The sequence below is a fragment of the Bos indicus genome, chromosome X (assembly GCF_029378745.1).
Source record: "Bos indicus isolate NIAB-ARS_2022 breed Sahiwal x Tharparkar chromosome X, NIAB-ARS_B.indTharparkar_mat_pri_1.0, whole genome shotgun sequence".
Lineage (NCBI taxonomy): Eukaryota > Metazoa > Chordata > Mammalia > Artiodactyla > Bovidae > Bos > Bos indicus.
In genome coordinates, this window is record NC_091789.1 from 151,085,583 (window position 1) to 151,103,502 (window position 17,920).

Genomic DNA, 17,920 nt, shown 5'->3' on the forward strand with positions numbered 1-17,920 from the left:
TTAAAGGGACTGTCTTCGCTCCTTTTTGTCAAAGATCTTTGCTCGTTTTTGCCTTTTTTTTTTCTTTGCTCCATTATAATGCTTTTTGGTCAAAGATCAGTTAAGCTCATGGAGAGTGTCTGCCTCTGTAGGCCCTGTTCTGTTGCATTGATCCATTTCTCTATTGTATCACCAATGCCGCACTGTCTTAAAAAAACATTTTTACCAAAAATATTCCTAAAAGGTCATGATTCTTTTTTTTTTCCACTTCACTATGGTTGGTGTAAAATAGTGTTTAAGTTACAGCTGTACAATCTAGTGATTCACAGTTTTTAAAGACAATACTCCCTTGACAGCTATCGTAAAATATTGGCTGTATTAACTGTGCTGTACAATATGTGTTTGTAGCTTTTTTTTTTTGTATTTTCCCCAACACTTGTAAAATTATTTCTTCAGTTCAGTCGCTCAGTCGTGTCCCACTCTTTGCGACCCCGTGGACTGCAGCACGCCAGGCCTGCCTGTCCATCACCAGCTCCCAGACTTTGCTCAAACTCATGTCCATTGAGTCCGTAATGCCATCCAACCATCTCATCCTCTGTTGCCCCCTTCTCCTCCGGCCTTCAATCTTTCCCAGCATCAGGGTTTTTCCCAGTGAGTCAGTTCTTCGCATCAGGTGGCCAAAGGATTGGTGTTTTTCAGCTTCAGCGTCAGTCCTTCCAATGAATATTCGGGACCGATTTCTCACTGGAGCCTAGTGGCTTTACAATATGGTGTTAGTTTCTCTGCTTAACGGCAAACTGAATCAGCTATGAAAGTGTTAGCTGCTCGGTCGTGTCTGACTCTCTGCGACCCCATGGACTGTAGCCCTCCAGGCTCCTCTGTCCATGGGATTCTCCAGGCAGGAACACTGGGGTGGGTTGCCATCCCCTCCTCACGGTTTCTCATTAGTTAATCTATTTTATGCATAATATCCTTGTAGCTTATTTTATAGATGAGAGCTTGTGCCTCGTATTCCCCTCCCTCTGAATTTCCCTACCTCGCTTCCCTCCCACCCCACCATCTTGATGACTGTAATTACTACTGTAATTACTACAGCTTATTACTGTAATAAGTCTTGAAGTCAGGTGGTGTCAATGAGCCCATTTTCTCCTTCTCCTTAAGTTGTGTGTTGGCTATTCTGGACTTTTTGCCTCTCGCTAAGGGCTTCCCTGGTGGCTCAGATGGTAAAGAATCTGCCTGCAATGCAGGAGACCGAGGTTCAGTCCCTGGGTCCGGAAGATCCCCTGGAGAGGGGAACGGCAACCCACTCCAGTCTTCTTGCCTGGAGAATCCCATGGACAGAGGAGCCCAGTGGGCTGCTGTCCATGGGGTCGAAAAGAGTCGGACACCACTGAAGGGACTTAGCACATGCACATAGAGTCTAAAATCACTTGGTCAGTATCCGCGTCTCATAAAAGGTGTTAGAATTGCAGGGATGTCTTCAGTGCCCCCACATAGGCCCCTTCAGGCAAGGCTGACAGCCCCATCTGGGAAGACAGCAGAGTTCAGATGGGTGAGCGAACTTGCGGATGTCTCAGATACCCCTGCTTCCCGAGAGTTTGACATTTTCCTTCCAGCGTGTTCTCTCAGATCCCATCCTGCAATTGCTCAGCGGACACGGAGCCTCTGTCAAGGGCAGGCGTGGTGACTGTCCCTGTGGGTGATGGCACAGTTACAGCATGGCCTGGGCAACAGAAAACTAGCAAAATGTCGGACTCCCCCGCAGGCCCAGTGTGTGAGACCATAAAATGTCGGACTCCCCCGCAGGCCCAGTGTGTGAGACCATGTGCTTCCATGGCAGGGCGAGCGGGTTCCATCCCTGGTTGGGGAACTGACATCCCACCTTCCTCATGGAGCAGCTGTTTTATTTCTTTTCCAAATAAGAAAAATTGTAAAAGTAGAAGGAACTTAAAAAAAAAAAAAAGGAGGAAAAACTTTAGATACTGGTTAGAGAAGATACTCCTGAGCTAGGTATGAAATATACATGACATCGTGGCAAGATTTTGTAACCTAAAGATAATGATAAAGATAAAAAGGGGATGAGATGATTGGATGGCATCACCGACTCGATGGACATGAGTCTGAGCAAACTCCAGGAGTTGGTGATGGACAGGGAGGCCTGGCGTGCTGCAGTCCATGGGGTCGAAGAGAGTCAGACACGACTGAGTGACTGAACTGAACTGAACTGAAAGATACAAAATATTGAGACTTCCCTGGTGGTTCAGAGGTTAAGACTTTGCCTCCCAGTGCAGGGGGAGTAGGTTCAATTCCTGGTCAGGGAGCTAAAGTCCCACATGCCTTTTGGCCAAAAAGCCAAGACATAAAACAGAGGGAGTATTGGAGCAAATTCCATAAAGCAAACCACTTTAAAAAAAATGCTCCACTTGACAAAATGATCCATATGAAACACATCTTTAAAGATGCAAAATGCGAGTGCATCTATCAGACACCACCAACAGAAGTAAAAGTTGCTCATTGTGTACAGAGAACTGCTGGCAGCACACAGGCCAGAAAAAGTGATGTGATTGAGGGTCATCAGCACAGCACACAGAGAGCAAAGCAGAGTTCCGGTGTGGCCAGTTCAAGACCCGAACAGGACTGTGTGGTTTGCAAATACGCATGACTGTATGTAAAGGAGATACCTAATGTCACTCTACTGTATAACACAGAGAACTCTACCCAATACTCGGTAACGGCCTAAGCGAAAAAAAGAATCTGAAAAAGAGGGGAGGTACGTGTCCATGTGTAGCTGATTCACTTTGCTGTGTACCTGAGGGCTAGTCCGACATTGTACATCAACTATATACTCTTATAAAACTGGTTAAAAAGCAGCTGCAAATTTCTGAGGTTGTGATCATATTTGTAATCAAGGCAAATACATATATTAATTATAAATATGCGTGTGAAGCACATATAGTCTTTTCTTTCCTTTCTAGCGACTGAAATTCTTCCGTGAATACGAACATAAACCATTCAGAATAGGAAAAATACTAAAACTTGTGAGGACGGAGAGGCATCAGTCGGGAGATTGGGACAGACAAATACAGAGCACTATATAGACAGACAGTCAAGAAAGACCTGCTTTACAGCACAGGGAACTCTACTCAATATTCTGTAATAACGTATATGCTGAAAGAACCTTAAAAAGAATCTTAATAACCTGTATGGGAAAAGAATCTTAAAATCTTAAAAAAAATCTTTTAAGAATCTTAAAAATCTTACATATATATATATATATATGTAAAACTGATTCACTTTACAACAGAAATGAGCTCAACATTGTAAATCAACTATGTTTCAGAAAAAAAATGTTTATAAAAAATTTTTTTAACAACAACAAAAAATGGGAGATTGGGATTGACAAATATGCACCATCGAAATTATGCATAAAATAGATGAGCAATGAGAACCTACTGTACAGCACAGGGAACTCCACCCAGGCCTCTGTGGCACGTTGCTCATCGGCCAGACCCCAATATAAAATAAAAAGTTTAAAGTTTGAAAAAAAAAAAAGAATCGGTAGCCTAAAAACTAAAGCACACATGTTATTCTGTGAATGCAAAAGCCTTATACTTAACTCGTTGATGATTGTGCAGAGTTTTGATCTGTTTTTTTATATTGTTACATACCCAAGTAAGTTGGAGAGCAAAAAGAATCATACTCTGTGTTGACCTAAACGGGAAGGAAATCCAAAAAAAAGAGGGGATATATGTATACGTATAGCTGATTCACTTTGCCGTACAGCAGAAACTAACCTAACATTCAGAAGCAACCCAGGGGCTGTGCTTAGTCACTCAGTCGTGTCCGACTCTTTACAACCCCATGGACTGTAGCCCGCCAGGCTCCTCTGTCCATGGGATTCTCCAGGCAAGGAGACTGGAGTGTGTCGCCATTTCCTTCTCCAGGGGATCTTCCCAACCCAGGTCTCCTGCGTTGCAGGCAGATTCTTTACCATCTGAGCCACCAGGGAAGCCCAAGAATACTGCAGTGGGTAGCCTATCCCTTCTCCAGGGGGTTTTCCTGACCCAGGGATTGAACCCAGGTTTTCGGTATTGCAGGTGGATTCTTTACCAGCTGAGCCACCAGGAAAGTCAAGTACTGCAATAGAAAGCAACTAGATTGCAATAAAAAATAATTTTTAAAAAAAGGCAGTGTAATTTGGTGAAAGAGAGACGCACGGATCAATGGAAACACAATAGCGATCCCAGAAATATATCCGCACGAATATGATCCACTCGATTGTGTGGAAACAGCTGCTACCATCACGCTGATAAGACAGAGTTGAGTGACCCAACGGTGGGTCTGGCTTGGTTTGGCAAAGCCATTTCACGGAGGAAGTGCCAGTTGAGAACTCGAGAAAGACAGTCAACCCCAGAAAATAGAAGCAGAGACTGTCGACCTCTGCGGCCCTCGTGTGAGGTGTGACTTGAACCTTGGGTGACATGGCAAATCTCACCCCTCAGATGGAAACGATGACGCAGGCTGCTGGCGGACTGTGGTTGTTGACAGCGTGACGAATGAGTGCCCCCTTCCCCCATCCCACCCTTGTTTTCTTTTCTGCAACTTCAGGTTGGCGCCGTGTGTGGGAAGGATCTGGGGTGATGCTGGCTCTGTTTTTTTTGGCGGGAAAATGTAGAGAATTGCTATCATTCCATCCTTCAAGAGTCTGGTAGAAATCACCAGTAAGTCCTTCTGCACATGGTGCTTTTTTTGGGGGGGCGGATGTTAATGATCATTGATTCTATTCTTTAATAAACACAGACCGATTCTAATGGCCTGTTTACCCTTGGGTGTGTCTCAGCAGGTCGTGTCAAGGATGTGGTCCAATCATCTAGGTAACAAAATCTGTGGGCATAGAACTCGTCATAGTATTGCTTGATTGTTCTTTCGATGTCTATGGAAAGGGCAACCCACTCCAGTGTTTTTTTTTAATTCTAATTAATTTAGTTTTGATGAAAGGATAATTGTTTTACAATATTGTCTTGGTTTCTGCCATATGGCAAGATGAATCAGCCACAGGAATACATACCTTCCTCCCCTTCTTGAACCTCCCTCCCCACTCTGCTTTTCTTGCCTGGAGAATCCCACAGACAGAGGGGCCTGGCGGGCTCGCTTTTCTTGCCTGGAGACTCCCACGGACAGAGGAGCCTGGTGGGCTACAGTCCACGGGGTCGCAGAGAGGCGGACACGACTGAGCGAGTAAGCAAGCGGTCTGTAGTGGCAGCCTGTCTCTGGTTTCGGATTTTTGTGATGTGTGTCTGTGTCTCTTTTATTGTTTTTATCGGAGGACAGCTTCTTTGCAACGCTGCCTCAGTTTCCAGGGTACGGCCGAGTGAGTCGGCCGTACGCATACCTGTGTCCCCTCCTGTGTGGATTTTTCTTTCCGTTTGGCTCACCACACGGCAGTGAGTACCGTTCCCTGTGTTAGACAGTAGCTTCTCATCAGTTATCTACTTTATACAGAACATCAGTGGTATATAAGTGTCAGTTCCATCTCCCAATTCATCCTACCAACCCTTCCCCAGGTGGTGTCCATATATTTATTCTCTGAGTCTCTTTGTTTTTCCTTTGCCTGACTGGCAGTTTATTGACTTTCTCCATCTCTTCCAAGACCCAGCTCTTGATGCCTTTCTCTTTCCTTTCTTCATTTTCTGTTTTCAGTTTCTCCGCTTTCTGCTCTCACTTTTATCACTTCCTGTGTTTTACTCCCTTGGGATTTAAACGGATCCTCCTGTTCTAATTTCTAAGGTGGAAGTCTCCAGGGTTGGTTTTACATCTATTCTCCTTGCTAACTAACGTAACGCATTCAATTTAAAATGAGCGTAGCCTTTGTATCGGAATCCTGTGTGTGTGTTCGTTGCTCCGTAGTAAACGTGAGTCTTTGACACCCCGTGGACTGTAGCCCTGCCGGGCTGCTCTGTCCATGGGATTCTGCAGGCAAGAACACTGGAGTGGGTTGCCATGCCCTCCTCCAGGGGATCTTCCCGACCCAGGGATCGAACCCGGCTGTCCTGCACTGCAGGCAGATTCTGCACCATTTGAACCACAATTTGGGCTTTGAAAGACGTTATTGCAGCCATATAGAGAAATGCTTGCACAGATGTGTGTCTACAGAGTACAGAGTTCAGGCAATGCGTCCGAGTGCCCACAGCCTGGGGAGCAAGGGGACATACACCCGCTGGGTATTCAAGTGTGGAAAATGGCAGAGAGACACTGTATGTATGTGATGGAGGCGTTCATCAACGCCCAAAGTGAGAAGGTCATGGCAGGCGATGTGTACGGCATGCACGGTAAAACGTCTGCCTGTGTGGGTGAGTGTCATTCACTAAAACATAGAGTCACGACCGGAAATTAATAAGGGAGGTATTTTATTTGCTGGGCATGTTGAGGACTCTGAGCCTGGTGGGGGACAGCATCTTGGTAGCTCTGAGAAAACTGCTCCAAAGAGGTGGGGAGACAGCGGTCAGGCTGTTTACAAGTTTGCAACAAAGGGAGCAGGCGGTCTGAATAGCAAAGATCAGGTATCAGGGAAGGAATTGGGCATTCTGCGTATGGGAGGATGCAGGCTTGTGGGCTCACTGAATTCATTCATGCCGTCCATATGCACCTCAGCTGTCTTGGCAAATCCTGTTCCTTGTTTACCTTGCTGTTGTTCAGTCGCTCAGTCGTGTCCGATTCTTTGCGACCCCATGGACCGCAGCACACGATGCCTCCGTGTCCATCACCAACTCCTGGAGCTTGCACAAACTCATGTCCATCAAGTCGGTGATGCCATCCAACCGTCCCATCGTCTGTCGTCCCCTTCTCCTCCCGCCTTCAATCTTTCCCAGCATCAGGGTCTTTTCCAGTGAGTCAGTTCTTTGCATGAGGTGGCCAAAGGACTGGAGTTTCAGCTTCAGCATCAGTCCTTCCAGTGAACACCCAGGACTGATCTCCTTTAGGATGGACTGGTTGGATCTCCTCGCAGTCCAAGGGACTCTCAAGAGTCTTCTCCAACACCACAGTTCAAAAGCATCAACTCTTTGGTGCTCAGCTTTCTTTATCGTCCAACTCTCACATCCATACACGACCACTGGGAAAACCATAGCTCATGCAGAGGGCAGAACTTGCTGATGGCCGTGACCTTTCTAGTTTACTGGTATGCGAGGAGATACTCTCATTTCACAGTGTAAGTATGTGAAATGTGTGTTTCAGGCACACCTGGAAGGATGCTACAGAGCAGACGCCTCCCACTGACCAGCTACGGGGTGGGCCAGGGCCCTCGAGGGAAAATAAGTTCCAACAGTGTTTCTTTCTAATGTTTATTTGTTTGGCTGAGTCGGGCCTTAGCTGTGACGCTCGGGCTCAGTACTTAGGGCTCGTGGCTGAGTTGCCCGGAGGCACACGCAACCTCAGTTTCCCAACCAGGGGTCGAACCCACGTCTCCTGCACTGTAAGGCGGATTCCTTTATTTATTTGTTTTTCAAACTGTAAAGTTTTTATTATTGGTGTGTAGACAATTAACAATGTTGTGGTGGTTTCAGGCGGACAGCAAAGGGACTCAGGCTTACATATACATGTGTGCATTCTCCCCAGAACTCCCCTCCATCCAGGCTGCCACATGACATTGAGCAGAGCTCCCTGTGCTGTCCAGCAGGTCCTTGCTGGTTCTCCATGTTAAACACAGCAGTGTGTCCATGTCCATCCCAGACTCCCTGACTATCCCTTCCCCCATCCTTCCCCGTGGTGACCATAAGTTCATTTTCCAAGTCTGTGAGCCTCTTTCTATTTTGTAAGTAAATTCATTTGTATCACGTCTTTTTGGAGTCCCCGTATAACTGACGTCAAAGACAGTTGCCCTTCTCTGTGTGACTTACTTCACTCAGTAGGAGAATCTCTGGATCCACCCCTGTTGGTGCGGATGGCTGTATTCCGTTCCTTTTTGTGGCTGAGTCATACTCCATTGTGTATACACACCGCATCGTCTTTCTCCACTCCTCTGTTGGTGGACATCTTGGTTGCTTCCATGTCCTGGCTGTTGTAAACGGCCCTGCTGGGGTGGCGTGGGTCATTTCAGAGCGTGTTTTTCTCTGCATGCCTGCCCAGGGGTGAGATGGCTGGATCACACAGTAGGTCTCCGTTTAGTTTTCTAAGGAACCTCCATTCTGTTCTGCGCAGCGGCGGCAGCCATGTACAGCCAACGGTGTAGGCGGGTTTGCCAGGTGGATTCTTCACCCCTGAACCACCAGGGAAGTCCCTCGGTGTGTGTTCACGTCACGCTGAGGGCAGTTTTCCCATCTTTAACTTGGGTCAGCGTCCACCGAACGACCCGCGAGGCTGTTACCCATATCCTCACGTCTCTGTCTTTCCTGCAATCTCATCCCTTCACGCCCTACATTTTCCGAAAGATTCCTCCCCTTCTTTCGTTTCGCAGGATGATTGCTCTGGCTTTCTGTACTCCATCGGCTAAACTCTGCCTCTTTTCGCTTGTGTGTCTGTTTCCTGGGGCTGCTGAAAGGAAACCGTCTCCCCCCGACCCAGCTGGGAGCAGAGCTTGAACAATTCAGATTCAGTGCCTGGAGACCTGAAGTCAAGGTGTGTGTGGGAGGGTGGGTTCCTTCTGAAGGCTGTGGCTGGGAATCTTTTCCACGCCTCCATCCCAGCCTCTGGGCTTCCCTGGTGGCTCGGATGGTAACGAACCCGCCTGCCAATGCAGGAGACACAGGTTCGATCCCCGAGTCAAGAAGATCCCCTGGAGAAGGGAAGAGCAGCCCACTCCAGTGTTCTGGCCTGGAGAATCCCATGGACAGAGGAGCCTGGCGGGGCTATGGTCCACGGGGTCGCAAAGGGTCAGACACGACTGAAGCGACTCAAACTTTCACTTGTCACTTCGTCTCAGCTTCTGGTGTTTCCTGGCCCATCCTTGGCGTTCCTTGGCTTATTGAAGCATCTTCTCCACCTCTGCCTCCATTTCTGCCTGGCCGTCTCCCTCCTTCTGCCCAATGCCTCCCTGCATTTTTAATATTTATATCCATTTTGCTGCATTGCATGTTAGCTGTGGTACTCAGGGTCTCCATTGCAGCTCACATGCTCCAGGCTGCTCAGACTCCAGCTGACGTCTGAAGGCTCAGTCTTGTGGCTCGCAGGTCGAGTTGCCCCAAGGCACGTGAAATCTTAATTCCCCTACCAGGGATCAAACCTGTGTCTCCTACCTCGGAAGGCAGATTCCCAACCCTTGTACCACCAGGGAAATCCCCCTAAACGTCCCCTTTTTATAAGGACACCGGTCATAGCAGACACGTTTCTCCTCTTGCTCCAGTAAGACCTCATGCGTGGTCAGTCGCTTCAGTTGTGTCCGACTGTCTGCAATCCCATGGACTGCAGCCTGCCAGGCTCCTCTGTCCATGGGATTCTCCAGGCAATGACACTGGAGTGGGTTTCCATGCCCTCCTCCAGGAGATCTTACCATCCCAGGGATCGAACCCGCATCTCTTGCATTTGCAGGCAGGTTCTTTACCCACTGAGCCAACTCGGAAGTCCAGATGGACCTCACGTGAACCTAAAAGAATTACATCTGCAAAGACACACCCCCTCTCCCCGCCTTGGAACGAAGGCGACTCTTTTACATACAGCGAGTTAGAGCTTCAGCCTGAACTTGAAAGGGGGAGACACAATTCACCCGTGACAGCCACAGAGTTTCCGGCATCTTTTCTGTGTCACCCCCATGGTCAACCAGAAAACCCATCGCAGCTTCCTCTCCTGGGCAGGTTCACAAACATTGCCCGGGGCCTCGGATCAAGGGCAAGAGGGCAGGATCTCCCACACGAGGCCGACGACTCACCCCTTCCCTGGCAGGCAGTGGCCGGAATGTCTGGGCGTGATGGTCAGATTCCAAAGCGGCCTTGTGTAGCTGCCAGCTCTCCATGATTTGCCACTTGTAAAGTCTTCTGTCCACGCTCGTGACTTAGCCCTGATGCTGGCGGGGACCCGGCTGGACTCAGCTAGAACCCTCCCCTCCGGGATGTACTGAGGTCTGAACAGCTCTTAGAGGTCTTCTCCTTGATGCCTAAACTGGGGGCCAGCAAAGATGTACCCACATCCTGACCCCCTGGAACCCACGAGTGGAGAGAACAATGTGGTCTCTGCGGATGTCATGAAGGGAAGGGCCTGAGATGAGGCCCTCCTGGATTCTGAGCTGTGCTGTGCTCAGTCGCTCAGGCGTGTCCGACTCTCTGTGACCCCATGGACTGTAGCCCACCAGGCTCCTCTGTCCATGGGATTCTCCAGGCCAGAATACCAGAGTGGGTCGCCATGCCCTCCTCCAGGGGATCTTCCCGACCCAGGGATAGAACCCAGGTCTCTCCTACTGCAGGCAAATTCTTTACCATCTGAGTCAGCAGGGAAACCCAAGAATAACTGGAGTGGGTTGCCATTCCCTTCCCAGGGGATGTTTCCCACCCAGGAATCGAACCCAGGCCTCCCTCAATGTAGGCAGATTCTTTACCAGCTGAGCCACCAGGGAAGCCCCCTCCTGGATGGGGGTGGCCCTAAACGCAATGACAAGTAAACTTCCACAAAGTTCATCAGTCAGTGACTCTAAGACATTTTTTTAAATCCTGCCAATAGGTGATGGGCACCTACATAAAGATTCTGGATATTATAAAATAATTAGCCTCCAATAAAATTAATTAAAAAAGCAATGCCCAAAAAAAGATTCTCTAAAGATGAGTGCATTAACTATCATGATCGAATTTCAGAAGAAATCCACCTGTTCTTTGCTGAGTTGTTTATAGGGCTATCGCTCAGTGGGGTGGTGTAGTGGGTTGAAGGCTGCCCCCCTAAGATTCATGCCCACTCAGAAAATCAGGCCGGGCATTATTAGGAAACAGGGTCTCTGCAGAGGTGACAGAATGAAGGGTCTGAGATGAGGTCCTCCTGGATGGGGGTGGCCCTAAACCCAGGGACAGGGTCCTTATAAGACAGCAAAGAGGAGAGACACGGATGCAGAGGGGAAGCCACGTGGAGACGGAGGCAGAGACGGGAGGGAGGCGGCCACCAGCTCAGGGATGGACGCCTGGAGCCCCCAGAAGCTGGAAGAGGCGGGAGGACCCTCCCCTGGGGCCTCTGCAGGGAGCTCAGCCCTGGGACTCCTTCACCTTAAAGGATGGATGTCTATTTTCACCAGCTCCCCCAGTTTGTGGTCCTCTGTTAGGACAGTGCAGGACACCCCCAGTTACTGGTCTAGCTGCTATTCATGGACACACCCAGGCTGCCAGCGTGGTTTGCCGTCGCTGAGTCCCTTGGCCCCACGACCACCCTCAGAGGGTGAGTCTCTATCCTCGATATGACAGATGAAGACTTTGAGGGTCTGGGTGGGCAGGACCTCACAGCCTGCCTCTTCCCAACCCTTCCTGCACCCGGCAGCTGTGAGTTCTGTGTGGTTAAGTCATCCCAGGATTCTCGACCCAGGATTCAAACCTGGGCCTCCTGGGCCAGGAAGATCCCCTGGAGGAGGGCACGGCAACCCACTGCAGTGTTCTTGCCTGGAGAATCCCATGGACAGAGGAGCCTGGTGGGCTACAGTCCGTGGGGTCGCAAAGAGTCGGACACGACTGAGCGAGTAAACAGCAACATGCCAGGAGTGAATATTCTGTGGACCGCACGGCAGCACCCATTTGGACTCTGTGATGTCACCAGCTCTCTGAAGCCGTGGCCTTTGAGTGCTTTGGGGCTGAGGTTCCCAGAGCTGCCCCCAGAAAGCACCACGACTTGGGTGGCATAAGACCCCTAAGAAACCCAGAAAAGATGCCAGCCCACACTGGCGCAGGGCTGGGTCATGGCTTCCTTTTGGTCCAGACCCTCCCGTCCCTGTGTGAGCTCAGCCCCAGGAGAACCCCCCAGCGCTTGGGAAGTTTGGGCTGTTGTTGTTGAAAAGACTCACAGGAGGTCCTTAAAGAGCAGTCGTCCCTTTGACTCTGGGCTGTTTTTAACCCACCCCACCTGAGTAAGACCCACCTCAGAAGAGAGAGAAGGACCACTGTCCTGAGTATCTCTGACCTTCAGATGGTGGGGAATGGAGTCATGGGCTTGCTTTAAGTGTTAGCAGCTAGGTATGCATGGATGGATGGATAGATGGATAAGTGACTGGATGGATAGATGGATGGATGGATGGGTGAATGGATGGATAAGTGAGCGGATGGATGGATGGATGGATGGATGGGTGAATGCATGGATAAGTGAGTGGATGGATGGATGGATGGATGGGTGGATGAATGGATAAGTGAGTGGATAGATGGATGGATGGATGGGTGGATTAATGGATAAGTGAGTGGATGGATGGATGGATAGATGGATGATTTATGGATGGGTGGGTGGATGGATGACGAATGGATGGATGGATAAGTGAGCGGATGGATGGATGGATGGATGATGTATGGATAGATGGATGGGGGATAGGTGGATGGATGGATGGGTGGATGGATAAGTGAGTGGATGGATGGATGGATGATGGATGGATAGATGGGTGGATGGATGCATGGACTGATAAATGACTGGATGGATGGTTGGATGGATGGGTAGATAAGTGAGTGGGTAGATGGATGGATGATGGGTGGATAAACAGCATGTGGTCTATTCACACAGTGGAATATGACACAGTCGTGAAAAAAGAGTGAAGCTCTGACACAGGCTACAGCGTGGCTGGACCCTGAACACACACTGCTCAGTGAGAAAAGCAGACACAGAAGGACACACAGTGTGTGATTCCACTGATACGAAACATCCTGAACAGGCAAATCCGCAGACTCAGAACGCACACCAGGGGCTGGGAAGACGTGGGAACTCTTAAGGGTACAGCGTCTCCTTTTGAGGGGGACGGACATGTCTGGAGCCAGACAGAGATGATGGTCGTGAAGGCTTGTGAGCCCTGCTCTGTACCACAGAACCCTCCACTTTCAGCATGGCATGATAGGTGAATCTGAGCTCCAGTTTTTAAATGTGTATCTGGGGAAGGGATGCAGGGGTGATGGCCATGGCGTGCAGGGCTTCTTTTCAAGACAATGAGGACGTTCTGGGATTGCGTGATGGGGCTGGTTGCTTCTCTTTGCAAATATACGAAAAACCACTGTAGTGTCTCTGGTGGCTCAGATGGTCAAGAATCGGTCTGCAATGCAGAAGATGCAGGTTTGATCCCTGGGTCAGGAAGACCCCCTGGAGGAGGGCATGGCTGCCCACTCCGGTATTCTTGCCTGGAGAATCCCATGGACGGAGGAGCCTGGCGGGCTATACTCCATGGAGTCACAGAGAGTGGGACACGACTGAGGGGCTAACGCCCGCAGCGCTACGTCGACTTTGCAGAGGTGACCTTGATGATGTTTTCCTGGTGGCTCTGTAAAGCCGTTAAGAAGAGAGGTCGACGGGCATGGGGGGTTCCCAGGAGCCAAGGGCGCACGGGCTGCAGCTCTGTGCAAGCTTGTGTGTGATGCCTGCATGTAGCTTCCTGCAGAACCTCCGCCCCACACCGCACCCTGCGGCCCCCAAGCCTGTAGGCTGCCCCGTGCCTCTGGCAAAGAGTCACCTCTGCCTGCCCAGCACCCCGGGGACCGTCTTGTGGTCGCCAGCAACTGTTTCTGGCTCATTTCACGCCACTTCCATCCCTTACCCCTGGGCCTCCGCCCCGCCCGCGGCTTTGGGAGCCGGCCGCATCTGTTAGATGTGATTTCTTTATGAATCAGCCGTGCGTCGCCGTGCTGCAGGGGAGGGGGCTGCCTGCCCGGTCTCCGAGACGGGCACAGGTGAAAGCTTGGGGGGGCCCCCGGGGGGCTGGTGGTGGTGGTGTGGTGGGGGGAGGCGGCAGCTTCGGGGTGCAGACGGAGGCCTCCTGGACGCCCACGTGGCTTCTCTGCGGGGGCCAGCCGCTGTGTTATGCAAATGAAGTCTCTTTTGAAGCTCCCACCAGGAGGTTATGACAGATCCGGGGGAAGGAAGCGGGGCGGGGGGGGCGGGGGGTCATCACCGGGCAGAAGTGGAAAAGTGTGTTAGCCGCTGACTTGTAGTCCGACTCTGCGACCCCGTGGACTGTAGCCCCGCCAGGCTCTTGTGTCCGTGGGATGCTCTGGACAAGAATACTGGAGTGGGTTGCCATGCCCTCCTCTAGGGGATCTTCCCCAACCTGGGATCAAACCCAGGTCTCCTGCACTGCAGGCAGATTCCTGACCATCTGAGCCCCCAGGGGAGCCCCCAGCAGGCTCCCCGCCCCCCAGTGCCACTCGATGGGGGAGGCTGGGCTTTCTGTCTCCAGCTCTGTGCACCCCCCCATCTTCTCAGATTCCCCCCACCCCCCCAACTGTGGACACGCAGTAGTCTCCTAGTCCCCCCAGTCCCATCCCCTCCCCGAGTTCCCCTTTCCCCTACAGATCAGAGACCTCTGTCCTCTCCACTGTCCCCCACCATGTGGCCTCCACGTGTGATCCTGAGACGTTGGGGACCTTTTGCTCCTGAACCCCAAAGATGGATGGAGGTTGGGGGCCGTGAGGTGTGGGGTTGCACCCCACACACACCACCACAACTGTACGATCGCACCTGGCCGTGAGCTAGTGGCGCGGAAAGTTTCCTACTCAAAGCGAAACCAGGGTCATTTTTAAATGGGTTTGAGGAACCTCGTTCGGCACACCCCCACTGCAGATGTTACATCTCCTGCGGAGGAACAGACAGATGCCCCGGGGTGCCAGGGTCCGAGAGGGGAGCTGCAATGCCATGAGCGTTGAAGGGCCCGGCGACTCAGGGGCCATGATTCCTGCCAACAGACACCCTGGGGATGCACACCCTCCCCGGACCGCACCAGCAGGTGTCCCACTGCAAGGCGCACGTGAGCCAGGGGGCGTCTTCCGGGCCTGAGCTATAACGGGGGTGGCACCCGGTTGCCCAGCTGAGCCCCACACCCTGATTTCTGGAGCCCCGATATCAGGCGCGCACATACACACACAGACACGGTGAAAAACAGAAGTGATAGCTTCAGCCACAGGAAAAATAGCAACTTCATCAGGTGGCTGAGACAGTGAAGAATCCACCTGCAATGCAGGAGACCCGGGTTTGATCCCTGGGTTGGGAAGATCCCCCGGAGGAGGGCATGGCTTGCCTGCAAAAACCCTGTCGACAGAGAAGGCTGGCAGGGTACAGTCCATGGGGTTGCAGAGTCGGATGCGACTGAATGGACTGAGCAAAGAGATAACAAAACCATCCCCCAGACTTTGAAAAAACCAACAGAAATGAACTGCGAGCTGCCTTTGGGTTGCATTTACATAAGAAGTTACAAAGAAAGTGACCCTGGGAACCCACTGTGTCCAGAAGGTGGAGGGCAGGCAGCCCCAGGAATTGCTTCTCCCCTGGGCCCTGGGCCCCTTTCTCTGTGTGAGTCTGAGGGGCCAGCCAGTCACGAGCAAGGTGCTCCGGGGACTTGTCTGTTTTGAGCGGGGAGGAAGGTCAGCAGGAAAAAACAGAAGTTCAAGAGTGCAAGTTTCAGGTTCCAGCAGCAGGAGGAGTCAGCACAGAACTCACCGTCTCCAGCAGGCTGGCACTTCCAGTCAGGCTGCAGGGCGTCTTACCAGCCCATGCTAAATCATTCAGTCGTGTCTGATGCTTTGCGACCCCATGGACTGTAGCCCACCAGGCTTCTCTGTCCATGGGATTCCCCAGGCAAGAATACTGGAGTGGGTTGCCATTTCCTCCTCCAGGGGATTTTCCCAACCCAGGGATCGGACTGGGCCCTCCCGCACTGCAGGCAGACTTTCTGGCATCTAAGCCACGAGAAAAGCCCACAACTGAATACACATGTGTTTATATATATACATACACACGCATGTATATACCAGATTTATATCTGTGTGTTATGTATAGACACACACACATATATACATGCAGTGGGCTTCCCTGGTGGCACCAGCGGTAGAGAACGCAGGTGTCAACTTAGGAGACCTGAGTGCGATCCCTGGGTCAGGAAGATCCCCTGGAGGAGGGCACGGCAACTCTCTCCAGTACTCTTGCCTGGAGAATCCCACGGACAGAGGAGCCTGGTGGGCTACGGTCCAGAGGGTCACAAAAAAGTCAGACACCAGTGCAGTGACTAAGAATGCATACATGCAGTATGGTGTGTGTGTATATGTCACACACACACACACACACACATACATATATACATGCAATGGGCTTCCCTGCTGGCTCAGGTAAAGAATATTCTGCAGACAAAGACTCCACCTGCAGTGTGGGAGATCTGGGTTCCACCCCTGGATTGGGATGATCCCCTGGAGAAGGGAAAGGCTACCCACTCCAGTATTCTGGCCTAGAGAATTCCATGGACTGTATAGTCCATAGGGTCCCAAAGAGTCAGACACGCCTGAGTGACTTTCACTTTTTTCACATACATGCAACATGGTCTGTGTCTGTATATGTCACACATATATGTATACATGTCACACATATATACATGTATACATGCAAATGGTGTGTGTGTGTATCACACATATAAATATGTATATACAGACAATATGGTGTGTGTGTCACACACATATACATATTTACATGCAATATGGTGTGTGTGTCAATATCACATATATATGCATATATACAGACAATATGGTGTGTGTGTCACACACACACATATATATACATGCAACATGGTGTGGGTAATATATCACATATATGACTGCAATATGGTGTGTGTCAAGTATATATATACACACATGTACATGGTAAATGGTGTGTGTATATATATCACATATATAGATATATACATGCAATATGGTGAGTGTATATATCACAGATATATATACATATATACATGTAATATGGTGTGTGTGTCACATATATATACATTCAGTTCAATTCAGTTCAGTCGCTCAGTTGTGTCCAACTCTCTGCAACCCCATGAATAGTAGCACACCAGGCCTCCCTGTCCATCACCATCTCCCGGAGTTCACTCAAACTCATGTCCATCGAGTTGGTGATGGTAGCCAGCCATCTCATCCTCTGTCATCCCCTTCTCTTCCTGCCCCCAATCCCTCCCAGCATCAGAGTCTTTTCCAATGAGTCAACTCTTCACATGAGGTGGCCAAAGTACTGGAGTTTCAGCTTTAGCATCATTCCTTCCAAAGAAATCCCAGGGCTGATCTCCTTCAGAATGGACTAGTTGGATCTCCTTGCAGTCCAAGGGACTCTCAAGAGTCTTCTCCAACACCACAGTTGAAAAGCATCAATTCTTCGGGGCTCAGCTTTCTTCACAGTCCAACTCTCGCATTCATACATGACCACAGGAAAAACCATAGCCTTGACTAGATGGACCTTTGTTGGCAAAGTAATGTCTCTGCTTTTAAATATGCTATCTAGGTTGGTCATAACTTTACTTCCAAGGAGTAAGTGTCTTAATTTCATTGCAATCACCATCTGCAGTGATTTTGGAGCCCCCCAAAGTAAGGTCTGACACTGTTTCCACTGTTTCCTCATCTATTTCCCATGAAGTGATGGGACCAGATGCCATAATCTTTGTTTTCTGAATGTTGAGCTTTAAGCCAACTTTTTCACTCTCCTCTTTCACTTTCATCAAGAGGCTCTTTAGTTCCTCTTCACTTTCTGCCATAAGGCTGGTCTCATCTGCATATCTGAGGTTATTGATGTTTCTCCTGGCAGTCTTGATTGCAGCTTGTGCTTCTTCCAGCCCAGCGTTTCTCCTGATGTACTCTGCATAGAAGTTAAATACGCAGGGTGACAATATACAGCCTTGGTGTACTCCTTTTCGTATTTGAAACCAGTCTGTTGTTCCATGTCAAGTTCTAACTGTTGCTTCCTGACCTGCATAAAGGTTTCTCAAGAGGCAGGTCAGGTGGTCTGGTATTCCCATCTGTTTCAGAATTTTCCACAGTTTATTGTGATC

General features: G+C 50.1%; 1 protein-coding gene across 5 annotated transcripts in view; it reads left to right on the plus strand.

Moving 5' to 3' along the window:
* P2RY8 (P2Y receptor family member 8) overlaps window positions 1-17,920 on the plus strand; it is a 48,969-nt gene that overhangs the window by 26,121 nt on the left and 4,928 nt on the right. The gene's annotated exons all lie outside the window — the stretch shown is intronic.